Here is an 18,802-nt window from a genome sequence, read left to right as displayed (position 1 = left end):
TCCCAGGGAGGGCTACAGAGCTCTCTGCTGGAGGACAATGGCCTTGTTCCCTTGACCTCCCCCACCCCCACGCCTCCCCAGCCTCAGCTCTGAGATGGTCACCCATGGGCAGAGCCTCTCCCCCTTGCTTTGTATTTGATGTTGTCCTTCATAATTGAAGATGGAGACATCAAATGGGGGCATGACTTGAATGTGGTGTTGATTGTAGTGAGCGGGGTCTTGTGCAAAGCCATCCTTCTCACTGTCTTATCCACAGAACTGTTTCACCCCTTGGCTCGATTTGATGGGAAGAGGCCTTCTGGGGAGGGCCTCCTGGATATGGCCTTCCTCCCTTGTCAGTGAGGATGAGCATCAAATGAGATAGTCTTTGTAGAAAAGTATCTGAACTTCCGTAACATGTAATTGGAAAAATAAAATACAATATCAGTTGGGGGGCAAAAAGAAAATGAAAAGTACCTGGCACATAGTAGGGCCATTTGGGATGAGGTAGCGCCTCCAGTTCCGAGCTTGATTGTCCAGGCTCTCCCCATCACCCTTTTACCCACCTTGGTTTCGGTGCTGGGTCCCTGGCCTTCCCCTCTGACCTCCCCCTCCGGTTAGTGTTTCCACTGGGCCCCAGCATTGGCATCTTCTCTTAAAAGCCGGTGGTCTCACTGCTGTCTCGCCCGCTGGCAGGAGACCTAGGCCTTCTGATCAAATCTCTGGCAAAGGCAACTAGGTCTCTTTAAAACGCCTTTTTCTTCTTCCAAAACATAAATACACTGAGTTGGCTCCCCTCCTGCTCTTCAAAGTCGGCATTAACTGCTCTGAGCTCTCCCAGCTCTCTCCCTCCCTCCTCCTCTTCCTCACCCCCCCTCCCGCCTCCTGCATTCTAGGCTTCCTGTACTAGAAGTTTAAAACCTCTCCCCCTCCGTGGCCTTCCTCCTCTGCTGTCTTGGTCATCTTCATTTTATAAGCCTGACTCTCTAAGAGCTCTCAGAATTCTGGGGGAGAGTCCTGAAGCAGAAGAAGGGTTCCCTCCCCCAAAGAAAGGGCCTTTCCCCTTGCCAGACTCCCAGATGCAGCTGTAATGACCTGTCAGTGCCCCCTCAGAAGGCCTGGGCCTTGCCATCCGCACCCCAGGTCCCCCAGACCCTTCCATCATCTCTGCAGCGGAGCCCTCTGATGTGGACTGTTTTCCTCATTTAGACTAGGAGCTGTACCACCCAAGAGAAAGGACTGTATTAGTGTTCTATATGAATTCAGCATTCAGGACCTAGTAAACACTTAGTAAATTATTTTCATTCACTCATTCATTCATTCATTCATTCATTCATCTATTTTGTCTTCCCCTCTTTCTTTTCTCCCTTCTTCTCTTCCTCTTTTTCTTCTTTCCTTCCTTCCTTCCCTCCTCCCTTCCGTCATCCCTCCTTTTCTTCTCCCCTTTGTTCATTCCTTTCCTCCTCCATGCCTCTCTTCTTCTCCTCCTTTCCTTTCTTCCTCCCTCCCTTCGTTCTTTCCTTTTTCTTTTTCTCTATCCTTCCTTCCTTCTCTCCATCCCTTTCTACCTCCTTTTCTTTTTGTTTCTTCATTTTCTTCCTCCTCTTTTCTTCCTCTCTTCTCTCCATCCCTCCCTACATCTTTCTTTCTTTCTTTCTTTCTTTCTTTCTTTCTCTCCCCTTTCTTCCTTCCCTCTTCCCTTCTGTTCCCTCCTCCCTTCCTTCATCCCTCCTTTTCTTCTCCCCTTCATTCATTCCTTTCCTTCCTCCATTCCTCTCTTCTTCTCCTCCTTTCCTTTCTTCCTCCCTCTTCTTTCTTTCCTTCTTTTTCTTCTTTCTCTATCCTTCCTCCCTTCTCTCCATCCCTCCCAACCTCTTTTTCTTTCTTTCTCTCCTTCCTTCCTTCCTTCTTTGCTTCTTGCCTGAGTAGACCTGGGTATCCCAGGTTTTGCATAGTAGCTGTGAAACTGTGACAGAATCCTTTAATCTCTCTAAGCTTCGGGTTCTTCATACACAAAATGAAGACAGTAGCCCCTGACCCCTCACCTTGAAAGGTTATTACTCTACTCCAGAATTCTTAGAAATCAGATCTGGACATTAACCTGATGAGCCATCCCCCTCTTCCCCTAGAAGGAATGGGGGGAGGGAGTCGATGCTGGCAGGGCTGAGGAGAAACAGGTACATTCATTCATACATTCATTCATTCATTCATTGCTGGGAAAATTTCAAACCAGTATTGAACTTCATTGCTTTTTGACTATCACTCCTTCCTTAACGCCCCCCAAAACTACCTGCTGGGTCTAATTAGATCAGAGCTATCTGAATAATGAGGGTCTTATAACATCCCTAGGTGGGTCATTCATAGGAATTCTCAAGATAATCTAAATAGATATGTCAGAACCTGCTGAAAACCTATGGAAAAGAAGGGCTTAATCCAACATTCATTCATCAAACAGTTGACATCTATTAAGCACTTACTGTATACTCCCTATCCTTGTGCTAGATGCTTAGAGACAAAGAAAAAGCAAAATGATCCCTGCTCCTCTAATGGCAGAGACCAAGGGTCACTGGAAGTCTTTCTCCCCCACCCACCCACCCACCCAAGGAGTTCCAAGGAAGCCAACACTTTGGAACCAAAAAAGAAACCAAGTGTGAAATATCAACAGAATATCAAAGAGTCCGAGAAAACTGGAATCAGTAAAATCAGACCTAAAGAAACTGAATCGAAGGGTAAAACAAAGCCATTCACATAGTACTGGTGCATAGGAGCAGCTTAATACATGTTGATTGGTTGGTATGGCTAGATAAGAATTTGTCAGAGGAAGATCTGGTGGTTTCAGTGGACCACAAGCTCACTGAAAACTAACCAAATAGGGGCAGCTAGGTGGCTAGTGGATAAAGCACCTGCCCTGGAGTCAGGAGTACCTGGGTTCAAATCCGATCTCAGACACTTAATAATTGCCTAGCTGTGTGGCCTTGGGCAAGCCACTTAACCCCGTTTGCCTTGCAAAAAAAAAACTAAAAAAAAAGAAAACAAACCAAGTAAATTAATGCAATTTTTCAGAATAAATTTCTATTGATTTATTTTACTTTCATCTCACCAATATTTCCCATCATCTCCCTTTTCCTACTACCTGCCAAAAAAAAGTCATCCCTTATTTTTTTCTTTATGTTTTTACAAGACAAACGGAGTTAAGTGGTTTGCCCAAGGCCACACAGCTAGGTCATTATTAAGTGTCTGAGGCCGGATTTGAACTCAGGTACTCCTGACTCCAGGGCCGGTGTTTTATACACTACGCCACCTAGCCACCCCAAAGTCATCCCTTATTAAAGAGAATATTAAAAAAAAATGTTCAACAAAACTAAGCAACATGTATTATATGTGTAGTGTTCCACACCCATAGTCCCCCACCTCTAAAAAAAGAATTGGGGTGATTGAGGATAGACCATAAATTACATTAAGAGAGATACAAACGAACGGAACCAAGAGTATAATTTCATTGTATTCTGAGGGAAACTAGGAGAACCACAGGGCTGAGCCCTGAATCTGGAAGACCAGAGTTCAAATCCAACCTCAGACATTTACAATTTGGGTGACCCTGGGCATATCACTTCATCTCTGCCTCAGTTTCCACCGTTGGGGTGGAAGTTGCCACAGAGCAGAATTAGGTTGTATACCCCAGCAATGAGAGCTATTCACTATGGTTTCTCTCCCTTCTCTAACCCCCCAACCAGAGGTCTTCAAGTCAAGACCAGCTGACTCACATTCGGATTTGACTCGATGGCCTCTGAAGTTCTGCTGAATTCTGAGATTTGGGGACTGGAGGGGAAATTCCTTATCCTTCAACCTTGAATTCCTTTTGTTAAAGACCCAGTCCAACTGCAGAAGTCCAATAAGCCATTTACCTAATATTCTTGGCACTGTACCTCAGTTTCCCCATCTGTAGACTGGGGGAAAGACTATGAGTTTAGTAAGAATGTAGAAACTGAAAACTGTTTTTTCCAAGTGGCTTTATGTTGCTCTAACATCAGAGTGAACTTGGCTCACTTGTTTATATAGACCTTTCAGATAAGATCATACCTCAGGCATGGCTAGAAGAAAACTTCCGAGGTCCTTTAGTCTATCCTGCTTCCAGAGGAAGTCTGCTAAATCCTATTAGGAAACAAGATTCTATCCTTGAAACATTTCTAGAGCAAGGATTTGAGTTGGGTTTTATTTTATTTTATTTTTTTTGTGGAGGGGCGGGGGTGGTGTATGTTGGGTTGTTGGGTTTTTTAAATTTCATAGACCCCTTCGGCAGTTAGACTTTCTCAGGAGATGTTAATAAATAAATGAAGAAAATGTTGAATTTCATATACCAATGTAATTTTATGGACCCCTTGAAATCCTTCCACAGACAAGTTAAGAACTTCTGTTCTCATGCCAAAGAACTCATGATGAAAAATGTCAGCCATCACCAGCCAAAGAAGCGATGGGGTCTGAATGCAGATTAAAGCAAGTTACTTTCACTTTCTGTATTTTGGGGGTTTTTTACTTCCCTTTGGTTCTGTGTCTTTTTTCACAATATAACTTATACACAGCCCTCCAATCACTTGCAATCACCTCCCTGCTGTCATGGGCCTCTTCGAGAATGAATGACCAACAATAATAACATGGAATATGTATGGTTGCGTGTATTTGTATGTGTGTGTGTGTGTGTGTGTGTGTGTGTGTGTGATCTCCATCAAATTACTTACCATTTTAGGGAGGGGGGAGGTGAGGGAAAGAGGCAGAATATTTGGAACTCGAAATTTTTTTTAATTCTCTTTACATGTAATTGGGAGAAAATAGTTTTAAAAAATCCTTGGTCTACAGGACAAGTGAATCTCTAGGTTCTTGCTAATCTCCAAGCTCTGGAGGAAAACGCCTGATTGTTTTGCTTAATTTATATGAGCACTGAAGCTTAAAACTCAGGAAGTCTTGTCTTACTTTTTTTATTTTTTCCTTTGTTGGAGAATTAGTGGGGAGAGTAGTGGACTCGGAGGCATGAGACCTGACCCAAGAATAGGCCATGTGAGTGATCATCTCCCTTCTCCTTTTGAAAGGGTTAACCAATCAAAGTGAGGTCTAGACAGGGTCGTCTGGATAACTGGGGGCCAACACCTCCATTTTACAGATGGAAAACCAAGAGATTCATGGATAGCATCCTAGATTTAGATGAGCCCGGGTTCCCATAGCTACTAACTGGCAGAGCTGGTTCTTGAACTCAGATCCTCAATTTCATCATACATATTACACACAGCCTATGTGAGATAGATCCACGTAAGTCATCTAAGCAACAGCTCAAGAAGGGCATAGATGGATATCTCTGGGACTTGGCCAACCCTTCCAAGGGACTCTTCTAGTTCCAGCTTGAGGAACACAAGAGACAGGATGGTGTTGGATGGTTTGCTCCATGACTGGAGGAAAAAGCTCTGCATGGCTCTGCTTCACTTAAATCCCATTCACTTATAAGTCATGGTACCATGAAGATGATATCATTAGTCTTTGTCAAAAATGAAGGACGGGGCGGCTAGGTGGCTCAGTGGATAGAACACCAGTCCTGGAGTCAGGAAGACCTGAGTCCAAATCTAGCCTCAGACACTTAATAATTAACCTAGCTGTGTGGCCTTGGGCAAGTCACTTAACCCCATTGCCTTGAAAAATCTTAAAAAATAATAAGTATTTTATAAGAAAACTTGAAAGGCAGAAAGGGTCTTTAAATACCAAATTGAGAAATTTGTATTTGATACCAGAGGTAACAGGAACGACTGAAGACTAGGGTGGGGGGGGGGGGCATGGACATGACCATATTTATGCTTCAGCAATGCCACTTCGTTGGCTTGTGTGAAAGTTGGAATAGAGCAGAGACTTCGGGCAGAGTTTAATTAGAAGTTTATCGTAAGGGGTGGCTAGGTGGTGCAGTGGATAGAGCACTGGCCCTGGAGTCAGGAGTACCTGGGTTCAAATGTGACCTCAGACACTTAATAATTGCCTAGCTGTGTGACTTTGGGCAAGCCACTTCACCCCATTGCCTAAAATTTAAAAAAAAAATTAAAAAACAAAGAAGTTTATTGTAATAATTCAGATCCCAGATGATGAGGAAAAGAATTAGGGTGAGAGTTGTATATATGTAGAAAGAAGGGAAAATTTACATGAGAGATGTGAATCTCAAAATAACAAGATCTGGCAACTGAGTGAATATGAGGAGGGCAGGAGACAATGAATGCTTGGGGTCCAGAAGGCTGTTGGGGTCCTCAAAGGTCCTAGGGAAGCTCAGAAGATGGATGGACTGCAGGGAAAGATGATGAGCTTTACACTGATGGGACCTCCAGTTTGAAAGGTCTAAGGAATGTTGGTTTCGTGGGAGCGAGGCCAGGGTGGGCTGGATCGGAAGAGCCTCTGTAAGGATGATCCTGATGAGTCACTCAATGAGAACAGAGAAGGGCTGAGGATTGGGGGGACCCCAACACCGCATGAACATGACATGGATGATGAATTAGCAAAGGAAACTTAAGAGGAGTCAGACAGGTAAGAAAGAACCAGGAGACCCCACTATCAGGAAAACCCAGAGAGGAAAGAACCCAAGAGGAAAGAGTTCAGGGCTATTTTAACAAAGAGGGGGTCAATGCTGGCAGGGCTGGGGAGAAACAGAGCCATTCATTCATTGCTGGGACCCTCTCAAATCAGCATTAACCCATTGCTTTTGACTTCGACTTTGGTAGGGGCGAGAAGCCTCAGCATCCCTGGTGACTCCCATAGCCCCTCTCTTCTTTCTCCAATCCCCCTCCACTGTCTCCTCTATTCCCATCTGTTCATTAGATATCCACACCAACAGAAGAAGCCAAAGACAAAAGGAGGTTTTGATTTTTTTCTTTCCCTCGAGAATGATTTGCATCTTGCTGGGAAGCTTCTAGGGTGAAGTAAAGGACAGCTGAATCTTTATAGCATCTGTCTTAAAATATTTGGGAGCTTTCATCTCAGAAAAGTGTGTGCGCTCCCCACAAGAACTCCTTCCGTGCCCGTCAAGATCTCTGCAATAGGGGAACGTTTCAAGGTCAGAACAAGGCTAGATCTTCACAATGAGGACTGAGGCAATTAGCCAGTAAAATGGGGCTATGTACCCTTAACTGGATAAATCCAAGAACATTTCCTATCCCTCAAAAACTGGAAATATGTCTACCTTTGTTCTAGGAAGTTAGGGGGTGCGATGAAGGAGGCAGGAAGACCTGAATACAAATCCTGCCTCTGATACTTCCTAGCTGTATGACTCTGGGCAAATCTCCTATTTGCTTTACCTAGTTAGTCATTCTTTTTTGTTTGTTTTTGTTTTTGCCAGGCAATGGGGTTAAGTGACTTGCCCAAGGTCACACAGCTAGGCCATTATTAAGTGTCTGAGGTGGAATTTGAATTCAGGTCCTCCTGACTCCAGGGCTGGTGCTCTATCCACTGCACCACCTAGCTGCCCCAGTTAGAGTCATTCTTGAGTGATGGAATGGTAGTGATGGGGGAAAAACGGACCATATGGCTGCCCCAGATGTGGAAATTTCCATAAACCCATTTGCAGTAGATTTGGAATTGCAAACATGCTTTAGTGACTGGAGAAGGAAATTGCAGAAGGGTCAGTATTTGGCTCTTCCTGCCTCATTGAGGATATGAAAAAGTTCTGGAGTCAGTCAGAAGAAGTGGGTTCCAATCCTCCTTCTGACTTCTACTGCATCTGCCAGGATAGTCCCTTCACCTTTCTGGATCTGTTTCCTCATAGGTAAAATGAGGATATTCGATGAGCTCTTTCCAGATCTAGATTTAGGATCCTCTGACCTTCCTAGGCCTCAAATTCTTTATTTGTAAAATGAGAGTTTTAGAAGAGATGACCCTGAGCATCTAAGATATTATGGTCTTGAACATTTGGAAGAAATCAGAGGAAGTTAAATGCAGATCTCATCCTTAGAAAGACAAAAGACTCAAACAGAATTTATGTATCCCATGATGACCACAATTCTCTTAAAAGGCCAAACCTGTAGTAAATACCAAGTTAGGCAAGAGTGATTTAGAGACACACAGCCCTCAATGAGTTTACACTCTACTGGGAGCAGAATGCATATCTCTGGCATCATCTATAAATTATGGAAATCTGCTTATATGATCTCTGGCTTCTTTGCTTAGGGTTGTGATATTATTACCCTTTCCTTGCTCAGGGGAGTCTGTATAGTATTATTGGCTTTCCTTTCTCCCCCAGAACATCAGCCTGCACTGAAAGAGAGATGGGTTTCCCATGTCTCTTAGACATTCAAACCTCTTTCCATATACATCCCAGACCCATCTTTAATCTTATACAAGATAAAGACTTGTTGGGTTTACTTTCAGGATATACATAGCAAAACAAGGGAGGGAAATGCAGTGGTCGTTTTGACTAGGGTTAGAAAGAGGAGTCAAATCTTTGTTTCTCCTTTCTCTTCCTACTCTAACCTAACAAAAATCAGGGTGAGGCCAAGCAAGTGCCCCCAAGTTTGGAATGGCACTATCCTGCCATTCATCTCACCAGAATTCCAGAGGAGGGGGCCTAGAAATTGGGTAAGGCTTGACCATGCCAGTGGTATTTCCAGCCACATGGTTCAAGATAGTGGATAGACTCTACTCATTAGGTTTTTTCCTTCCTGAGATCTCCAAAGCCAAGTTCAAAGTCATCCACTAAGTAGTAAACCGGGAGACCGCATCAACTGAAGCCTAGATCTAGAACAAGGCCAGGAACTGGAGAACACAGGACAATGCAAATAAGTAAATACTAGATGATGTCAGGAAGGAGAGACCAGAAAGAAGAGAGGTATCAGGAACAATCCGGACAATAAATTTATTTGTGTTTCACCCTTGCTTAACATGGTGTCTTCTTCCTAGTGGATATGTAATAAGTGTTTGGTGTTTTTAGAGGATTGTGGTCACAGTGGGATACATGAATTCTCTTCCTCAAGAATTGTACTATTGGACTATTGTAAATGCCCAAAGGTGAGTAATGGAATGCCAATTTGGGCATCCATTTGGTTGGAATATAGAGCATGTGCAGGTGAGTCTATTCACTGTGCCTCTGGCTCTTATTCATTGCCCCACATCTATGTTTCTATGACATATTCCAATGTGCTGGATGGACTGCCAGTGAAAGGGTTATTGGAGATGATGGACAGGAGTCACACTGATGGAGAGAAATGCATATGGGCTAAGATTTGTATTTTTGGAGGGGGTATTTATATCAGGAAGCTAAGTGGTGCAGTGAGTATGGTGCTGGGCTTGGGGTCAGAAAGATCTGAGTTCAAATCCCAGGTCCACCACTTCCAAGCTGTGTCATCAACCCCGTGTTAACCTCGTTCGGGATCACTGGTAAAATAGGAATAATAATAGCGCTTACCCTAAAGAGTGGTTGTGAAGATCAGATAGGATGTCACAGGTAAAGTAAACTCTGAGACACTATATAAATTCAGTTATTGCTACTGTCATATGCAGGAAATGCACAATGCCCAACAATAAAGGCTATAGAATTTCCAAGGAGAGAGAGATGGGTCCAAGACCTCTTATCTAAGGGATTCAGAACCTCTCTATCTCCAAACACCTTCAGTACAACTCCATCCATAGGTTCCCTTGCCATTTCGCATTCTAAATTACCCCAACCCTCAAAGTATCCCTTCCAAGTTGGCTCCTTTTCCCGACATCCTAATTTCTGCTGATGGTAAGCAGGCAGTCGGCGTGAGCCTTGGGAGTCATTGTTGACTCATCTCTGCCATTATCCTCATCATTATTATCATCATTATTTCTGAGATCATAGTGTTCCTTGATTCATGGCAACATAATACCACTCACTGGGAGAGTGCCAGTTAAGATCATCTCTAGTCTCCCGAGGGCTGCTCAGGATGGTTGAAGTAGAATTTCCCAAGCACACCATTCTCCTCCTTCTATCCAGTCTGAGGCTCCATCCATTGTCCATCCTCAGTTCTAGGGTCTAGGGTCATGACACGATTCCCTGGGCTACCCAACCAACTGAATATCAGAGTCAGGGAAATGCCCTTCCAATGATTTCAACAGACATCTAACTGTCTAATCCTGGCAAGGCTCCTTGCCTTGGAAGCTCCTTGAGGGCAGGCAATGTCTAACTTTCATCTTTGTATAGCTCTAAAGGACTCAGCACAGTATAGAGTAAGTGCCAAATAAGTATTAGCTATTATCTAGGAATACAAAAATAAAAGAGACATTTTCTATCAATACAACCCAGGATTAATTGATCACATTCCACCTTACATGCGGCTTAGTTGTATTTTTGCCATATCTTCTTTGTGAGCTTGTGAACACCTTTTAGGCAAGAACCATCCCATTTTCCTAACTTTGTATCCAGGCTATTCCAACCCAATCTGCTGCATTCCCTGTTACAGGCCGCTAGCATACAAAAAAGATACACCCACGAGGAGCTGACGTTCTATTGAAATACAACATATACACATATAGAACCAAAGAGAGGGAATAATGGGGACAAAGGAGAGTTTCAACCAAAGAAAACTAGAAATATTTGAGGAGAAGGAATAACTTTTAGATGGTGATGGTGGCAGCAGGTGATAGTGGTAGTGGTGGTGGTGGCAGTGGTGGTAGTGGTGATGGTAGTGGTAGGTAATGATGGTAGATGATGGTGTCAGTGGTGGTGGCAGGTGACAGTGGTGGTAGTAGTGCTGGTGGTGATGCAGGTGGTAGTGGCGATGTTGATAAGTGGTGGTGATGGTGACAGGTGATGGGGATGGGGATGCTGATAGTGATGGCAAGTGGTAGTGGTAGGTAGTGGTGATGATGGAGTTGGTAGATGATGGTGGTAAGGGGAGGTGGTAGGTGATGGTGGTGGTGATAGTGATGGTGGAAAAATCAGGGAAATCTTCATAGAAGAGATGGTGCTTGAATGAAGACACATACAAGGGAGGAGATCAGGGAGGGAGATTTGGTTTGAAAAGTCACAGGGGTGCTAAGTGGAGTCATAGATGGGTAGATGGACATATTCTTTCCTGTAGCTATGGTGGTACTGATCTCACTGTGGTTCCAGAACTGGAGAGGCAGCCTTAAACTGAAGGAAATATGGGTTTGATTCTTGTTTCTAATACATTCTGACTGTGTGACCCTGTGCAAGTCACTTCACTAGGGGTTCCCCATTGCTTCACCTATAAAATGAGGCAAGAAGGACTCTCTCTAAAATCCCTTCTTGACAGGAGCCTGTGACAGCTTGCCCATTCTGTTTAAGCCAAGAAGCCATCCCCATTGCCCCGCACAGAATCGGGCAGCAAGGAGACATCAAGAACAGAGAAGAGCCCACTGGTGCCACTCCCAGATCAGCCTTCCCAGCCACCCACCTTGCACCTCCTCTTCCAGGAGACAGCAAAAGCCCAGGGTGAAGTTCTGCATTTTGGCTCCCACATACCTTTGCATCTCGAGTTTTCCCAGCTCAGACAGAAGGATTGACTATGACCCATATTTTCAGTATTTTCCCACCTTAGTCACTCTCCCCTGTGCCCAGAATGCCCTCCCCATCCCCTGCCTACCCCCTGCTGAAGCCTTCCAGGACCCTGTTCTTGCCCCACCTCCTCCAGGAAGTCCTCCTTGATACTCATGCTAGAAATCCTCTTTGTTTCCTTGGTCTTCACATACTATTGTTTTTCCCAACCCCAGGCGAGGCCAGAGAGCTGGGCCTGGAGTCAGACTCCACAGCCAAAAAGACTTCACAGGGGCGGCTAGGTGGCGCAGTGGATAAAGCACCAACCCTGGAGTCAGGAGTGCCTGAGTTCAAATCCAGTCTCAGACACTTAATAATGACCTAGCTGTGTGGCCTTGGGCAAGCCACTTAACCCCCACTGCCTTGCAAAAACCTAAAAAAAAAAAAAAGACTTCATAAATGGTTTAAAATTGAAAAAAGAAACAAAAACATGAGTTCAAATCCAGCCTCAGACACTTGTGTGACCCTGGGCAAGTTACTTCATGCTGTCTGCCTCAGTTTACTCATCTGTTAGATGAGCTTGAGAAGAAAATAGCAACCTACTCTCCATTATCTTTGCTATGACAACCTCCAATGGGGTCCCAAAGAAGCAGATGAGACTGAAACAGCTGAATGACAACAAACGTCCTAACCTTATGGCCAGGGCTCTATCCACCCCATACTGCCTCAGTTTGTATTTCTCCCTGCCCTGATTCTGACCAACACACACACACACACACACAGACATGAAGGCAGGATTCCAAAGTCGATGAGAGCCGACAAAACAAATGAGAGTCTGTATCTGTTTTGTGTTCCTCAGTCGCCTGCGGCCCCTTCCCCTCTCTTCTCTCCCTTTGGCTCCCTGCTTCCTGTGACTCGTCCTGAGCATCTTAATCTCCCCAATGTGTCTACAGCTCCAAAAACTAACCCCAGTGAAGATGGAAGTGCTCATCTGCACCCTTGATAAGGTCTGCAGATACTGATTCTCTTGGCTAGCGTGGTGACAAGACTTCTAGAGAAGGATGGAGGAAGGGAAGGCAACAGAAAGGAAGGGATTTGGGGGAAAAGCTTGGAGATCTCCTACTAGAAAAGTTTTCTGCTCAGAATAGATATTTTCTCAAGTGAATTGTTCTCCTGTACAGACATAATTAAAAACAGGGCAAAGACCTAGGTAGGTGGGCCATGTAGGGAAAAACTTCCTAATGATTTGAGTTGTTCAAAACTGAAATCCAGGGAGGGGGCTTCATGTTGGTAGTAAGTAGAAGACTTCCCTGGGAGGTGGTGAGCTCCCCATCACAGGGGGTATTTGAGCAAAGCCTGGAAAACCATTTATTGGGGATGGTAAAGGGGGAGGGATTTTTATTCAGGTACAAGTGGGACTTCTACAATGGCTTTTCTAAGGTTCTTCAAAGCCCTGAGGTCTCTGATACTTAAATAAGTCATCCCAGAGTGTGTCTTGGAATGTTTTCCTAAGGTTACCCAGAAAAGTGAGAGAGAGAAAAGGGGTTTTTTGGGGTTTTAGAGAAAAAGGAGAGTGGGATCAAGACAGGAGGATGCCCAGGACATACCAAATGACTTAATTATACTCCTTTGTGTAAGTCAGTTTTATACACACATATACAAACATCATTGAAACAAATGTCTACGATGATGAGGATGTTATTATTTAACTTCTCACCTGTTTCCATCTCATCTCTCCAAGAAGGATGTCAGCACCATTAGTCCAAAACTCTCACTACAGAGCCCTGCACTTTGCCCAAGTTCTGCATGTTGCCAAGGAGGGGCTTTTAACTTTTTATTGCATGATGCACACCCCCAATCTATATCAATCTGTCAAGTTCAAGGATTCCCTCTCAGAATCTTCTAAAATAAAATATATGAGATCATAAAGGAAGGCAATTAAACCAAAGAACAGTTATCAAAGCATTTTTTAAAACATACTTAAGAAATTCCAGAATGAACACTCATTCATACATTTGACAAACAATAATTTAATTCACATTTACATTGTTTGGAGCAAGATTGGGTTGGAGGGTTGGAGATATATTAAGCCATCTCAGTCACCTTTGGTGGGTAAAAATATTCTTTGTGGATTTCTCTCCTTTCCCTCCCAATTGTTTCATATCTGTCTCTTGAGATTTCTTAAAACTAGATCCCTTAATGCTTTCAAAATTGAAAGAGGGAACAGCTAGGTGGCACAGAGACTAGAGGGTTGGGACTGTTGTCAAGAAACCCCATCTTCCTGAGTTCAAATTCAGTCTCGAACACTAACAGTTTGACCCTGGGTGAGTCACTTAACTCTGTTTGCCTCAGTTTCCTCTATTGTAAAATAGCTGGAGTATCCTCCAGTATCGCTTCCAAGAAAACTCTACCTGGGACCATGAAGAAATGGAAATGACTGGGGGAAAAAAGACTAAACAACAACAAAAGATTCTAAGAGAACTTGAACTCTTGGATTGAGTGATTAAGGGCCTTGGAAAAGGAGAGAACCCTGGGATGTGGCTGCCAGAAGAGGCAAGATGCTAAGGGCATGGGAACTTGGGAGAGGAGGGATAGAGGAGGTTGAGGGAAGAGGCCTGGAGAAAGTTGGGAAGAGGTGCTTGTCTCTTGCCCTGAGGAAACTTGTAGGAAAGTTTTATCTGCACCCTGTAAATTTTCTGCCTGAGGTCCTGGTGGCCTCACCCTAGGAACAGCCAACACTCAAAGGCTTTCATTAGCTCAGAGCCAGGCGGTTGACTTAGACCCGCCAGGTTACAAAGACCTAACCAGTGGGTCATGAAGAATCCTCTTTTCTTGATCCTCCACCCCAACTCCAGGGCTAAACAGCTTGAAGGTTAGGCTGCTCTGCATGAAATCATTCACTGCTGGTATAATGTTTAAGTGGGATGATTTTGAAAAATAATGACTTTAATATTTCTTTTGTACAAAGCCTGCCTGCATAGTTCAGCCTAAAAAGATGAATGAATGAATGAATTTTATATATGTGTGTGTGCGTGTGTGTGTAGAGATTTATATCTATATATCTCTATCCACATATCTCTAGCTTCATATATTTCTATCTATCCTTCCATATCTATATCTATATCTATATCCATTTCTCTACCCATCCATCCATCCATTAATCTAGCTAACTGGTTTTCCATTTATCTAGAAGGAGCTTACTCTGAGCCAGCATTGGTTGAAAAACTTAATACTTTGACTTGGTGTCAAAGTCAGGGGCCGGAAGCCACCTCTCTAAACCCACCTCCTCATTTGGCAAATAACAATGAGTAATAATAATAATAATAATAATAATAATAATAATAATAATAATCTATTTTGCAAATGGCACCCAAGGAAAAAGTAACTGTCCCAAAATCACTCAAATCGCTAATTAGTTCTGGAGCTGGGAGGGTCTTTAAAGGCCAGCGCACCCCCACTTCTGCCTCTACCCCTCGTTTTAGCAGTAAGGGAAATGAAGGCCAAGGAAGCTAGGTGACTTGCCAAGGTAACCCATAGAAGGCCATAGCTCTAGAGTTGGAAAGAACTGGTCCCAGAACAGATCACCCATGACTTAACTCAGCCAATTTTATCTGCAATGGTCCCCACTGGTCAAACTGGCAATTAATTCCTCCAGGATCTTTCAGTGTCAGATTCTGGCCTGCATCTGGTCCAATCTTTCCCCCCGTTTTATTGATGAGGAAACTGAGTCCCAGGGAGTTGAAATGATTTGTTCAAAGTCAAAGCTTTAGAGTCATAAGGAGCTTTTAGAGGTCATCTGATTCGACTCTCTGGCTCTCCCCCCACCCCACTTTTTTTAGGTTTTTTCCAAGGCAAAGGGTTAAGTGGCTTGCCCAAGGCCACACAGCTAGGTAATTATTAAATGTCTGAGACCGGATTTGAACCCAGGTACTCCTGACTCCAAGGCTGGTGCTTTATCCATTGCGCCACCTAGCCGCCCCTGGCTCTCCCCTTTTTACGATTTAGAACACTGGAGCCCAGGGAGGTGAAGTCACAGGTATCACAGGGTCAGTGGAAGAATCAGGATTTGAACCCAGATCTTTGGGGTTCACTCTTGCTGGGAGATCAATGTAGACTGAGAAGGTCAACAGTCGCTCTACCTGGTTACCTGGAAGAGGCTCCAGGCAAGAATGAGTCAATCCCACCGACATGCAGGGAGGGAAGACTGAATCACTGAGGCGTTTCCCAAGGACTGCTTAGGAGGCCCCCCCCCCCCAAGGGTTCCAGGGCTCTGCCGGCTTATCTCCTAAGACCGAAGCAGACCCCCGTCAGAGGCAGCCCAGGACAGAACACCCGCCAGCTGACTCAGCCGGTTTGATCTCCGGTGGTCCCACCAGCCAAACTAGCAAATCCTCCAGGATCTTTCAGCTTCAGATTCTGGCCTGCATCAGCAGGGCTCCAGTCACCCCATGGAGAGATTCCAGGCCTTCTTGGCTTGGGGTCAAAGATGGTGCTAGAGCAATGGGTGGCCAGGGGTGGAGCACAGGAGGTTACCAAGAACACATTCAGGGAGACGGCAGCCTGGTTCACTTACACGTGACCCCTTCCTAGCTCCATGGCCACCTGTGGGCCTCTGGGGATCCCATTTCCTCTCTTCTTAGGTGTTCCCCCCTTCTTAACATACACCTCTACCTCCCTCAGCTGTTTTTGTGGTGGCAAAGAAGCAGAAACGGAGGGGCTGACCATCAACTGGAGTGTGGCTGAACAAGTTAGGGTACGTGAATGTGCTGGAATACTATTATGCACAAAAAAAATACCGAAAACCTGGGAAGATTTATATGAACTGAGAGGAAAGGAAAATGAGTGGAACCAGAACCATTTATAGAATAACCAACTATAACACTGTAAAACAAAACAGCCTGAAAGCCATAAGAACCCAGATCAATGCAATGATCAGCATCAGTTTCAAGGCCCAGTGATGGAGCAGGTTGCCCACCTCCCAGTCGAGAGGTGGTAGACCCAGGGAGCAGCAGCATCTCTGGACATGGCCAACGGGAAAATTTGTTTCCCTTCCTTTTTATTCCCTCTTCCTTTTTTCAGTAAAGAGGCCAGAGATGTGGAAAGGAGGGAAAAAATACTTGTGACTTTAAAAATAGCAAAATTTTAAAAATTAAAATTATACTAATCCTTCACGGGACTTGAAAAGCTCAAATAAGAAAATGTATATAAAGTACCTTGTAACTACAACTGTGAGTTATTATTTTCTTATTGTTGGTGATGATTAATGAGGATAGAAAGCATAGTTACTTCGCCCAGGTCTGAAACAACATGAAAACAATATAAATTTAATAGATTTCTTCTCAAGCCTCCCTCTTAAAATTTGGCATCAACATTACAATCCTCCCAAGTCCTTGACTTTGTTCCAAGTGGCTGATACATCTTTTCAGTAATGAGATCTTGTGCCAATGGGGGCCCTGAAATAGGAGAGGGGTAGGAGGCGATGGGAGGATGCAGGGGAACCAGTTCCCCTCTAGTTAGGCTCCACATCTGAGTTTCAGTCCTCTCTCTCTCTCTCTCTCTCTCTCTCTCTCTCTCTCTCTCTCTCTCTCGACATATAAGGTAGCTCAGATCCAGGTTGGACATTTTTCAAAGTGGACCGCCATAACATTTCCAGAACTAGGAATGCTGCAGTTAGAGTCAGAAGACATGGATTCAAATCTTGTTTGACCTAAGGGAAAATGCTGAACTTTTCCAGGTCTCCATTTCCTCATTTATAAAAAAGAAGTGACTATACTGTTACAGGTTTAGATTGTAGGACAAGCTCCCCCGAAGACATTCAGTTCCTGAAAAATATTATGTTTGTACTTTTGATGAGGACAGTGGTGGTATTTGATGAGAGTAGACTCAGATCTGAAGTAGATAATTGGAAAAAGGAAGGAGTAACCATTCAAAATAATTAGTGACTTTTAATAGAAAAAATTTAGTCTTATTTATCTAATAATAAACATACTTAATGATTAATTTTTTTCTCCTTTTTCAGTGTGGGGAGAGAGAGGTGGAAAGGAGAAAAAATAACTTTGTTAATTAAAAATAATTTTTAAAATTTTCCATATAATTGTGTTAATTCTCAGAAAAAGAATGAAAAAAAATTAAAGTATAAATTTTGTAGTTTATACCTAACAATTATTCTAAATAGTGTACCCACTTAATAAATATTTTTATTCATTCAAAAATTCTTTTAAAAATTGAATCATAAAATTTTAAACCATGAAAAGACCTTAGATATATACCCTGATTGCCCTCCTTTAGATGGCAAGAGTCCCTTTTCCAAACATTCTGAACCATTTGGCCTCTCCCTTTCTACTTGCCATGATAAAGCACTCATTCACTCATGATGCAGCCTGTTTCATTGCTGAACTCTCAATATTAGAAAGTTTCACTTGATATTTGAACCAAATCTGCCCCTTTGCATCTCTCATCCAGTCTCTCATTGTTCCACACAGCTATTCCAGAAGGCCAGGTAGCTCTTCTTCTGCATTGTACATCACATTCCCACTCTTCATTCTCCCTTCTAAGCTAAACAACCTACATTTCTGCCTCCAGGAACATACTTTCCAGACCCTCTTGGGTGGACTTCTGCTTGCCACTGTCCCTCTAAAATGTGGCATCTAGAACAGTATGAATCCAGAATAATCTGGAATGAAAAACCTAGATCTGGAAGGGGCAGAAGTCAGGAAAGCATCGGAGAAATTGGATCTCTCCTCACACACACTTTCTCATTTGATTTGTGTTCTCCACCTTTTAAGTCTAATTAATCAGCATTCTTCAACTAATCTCAACTGTCCACAGTTCCAGGCCGATGCTCCCACTTTCTGTTTTGAATGGAAACAGCTAAATTAGGTAGTTGTGGATCCTAGCTCTACCTCTCTGGCCAAACACCCTTGAATTGGAGATTTGATTTCATCTTTAACTTCAGTGTTAGAGAATGACCTGGGGCACTCAGAGGTTATTCGACTTGGCAGGAGTCACACAGTCTGATTGTGTCCAAGGGAAGAGTGAAACCCAGGTATTCTGAACCGTGAGACCAACTTTTTAATCCATTAAACTACAGCTGCCTCCTTTTGACATGGGAGGAAAGGACCATCCATCCACCCATCCATCAACCCACCCTTCCACCCATCTACCCTTCCATCCATCCATTTATCCATCCATCCATCCACCCACCCACCCATCCATCCATCCATCCATCCATCCATCCATCCATCCACCCATCCACCCATCCACCTATCCACATACATCTATGAACCTCTTCAGCAGGCTGGTGAAGCCCAGGAACCCATCATCAGTGATCAGTAAATAGCCATTAAGCACCTA

Source organism: Macrotis lagotis, chromosome 2 (assembly GCF_037893015.1).
Source record: "Macrotis lagotis isolate mMagLag1 chromosome 2, bilby.v1.9.chrom.fasta, whole genome shotgun sequence".
Taxonomy (NCBI): Eukaryota; Metazoa; Chordata; class Mammalia; order Peramelemorphia; family Peramelidae; genus Macrotis; species Macrotis lagotis.
This window is presented reverse-complemented; position numbering follows the sequence as displayed.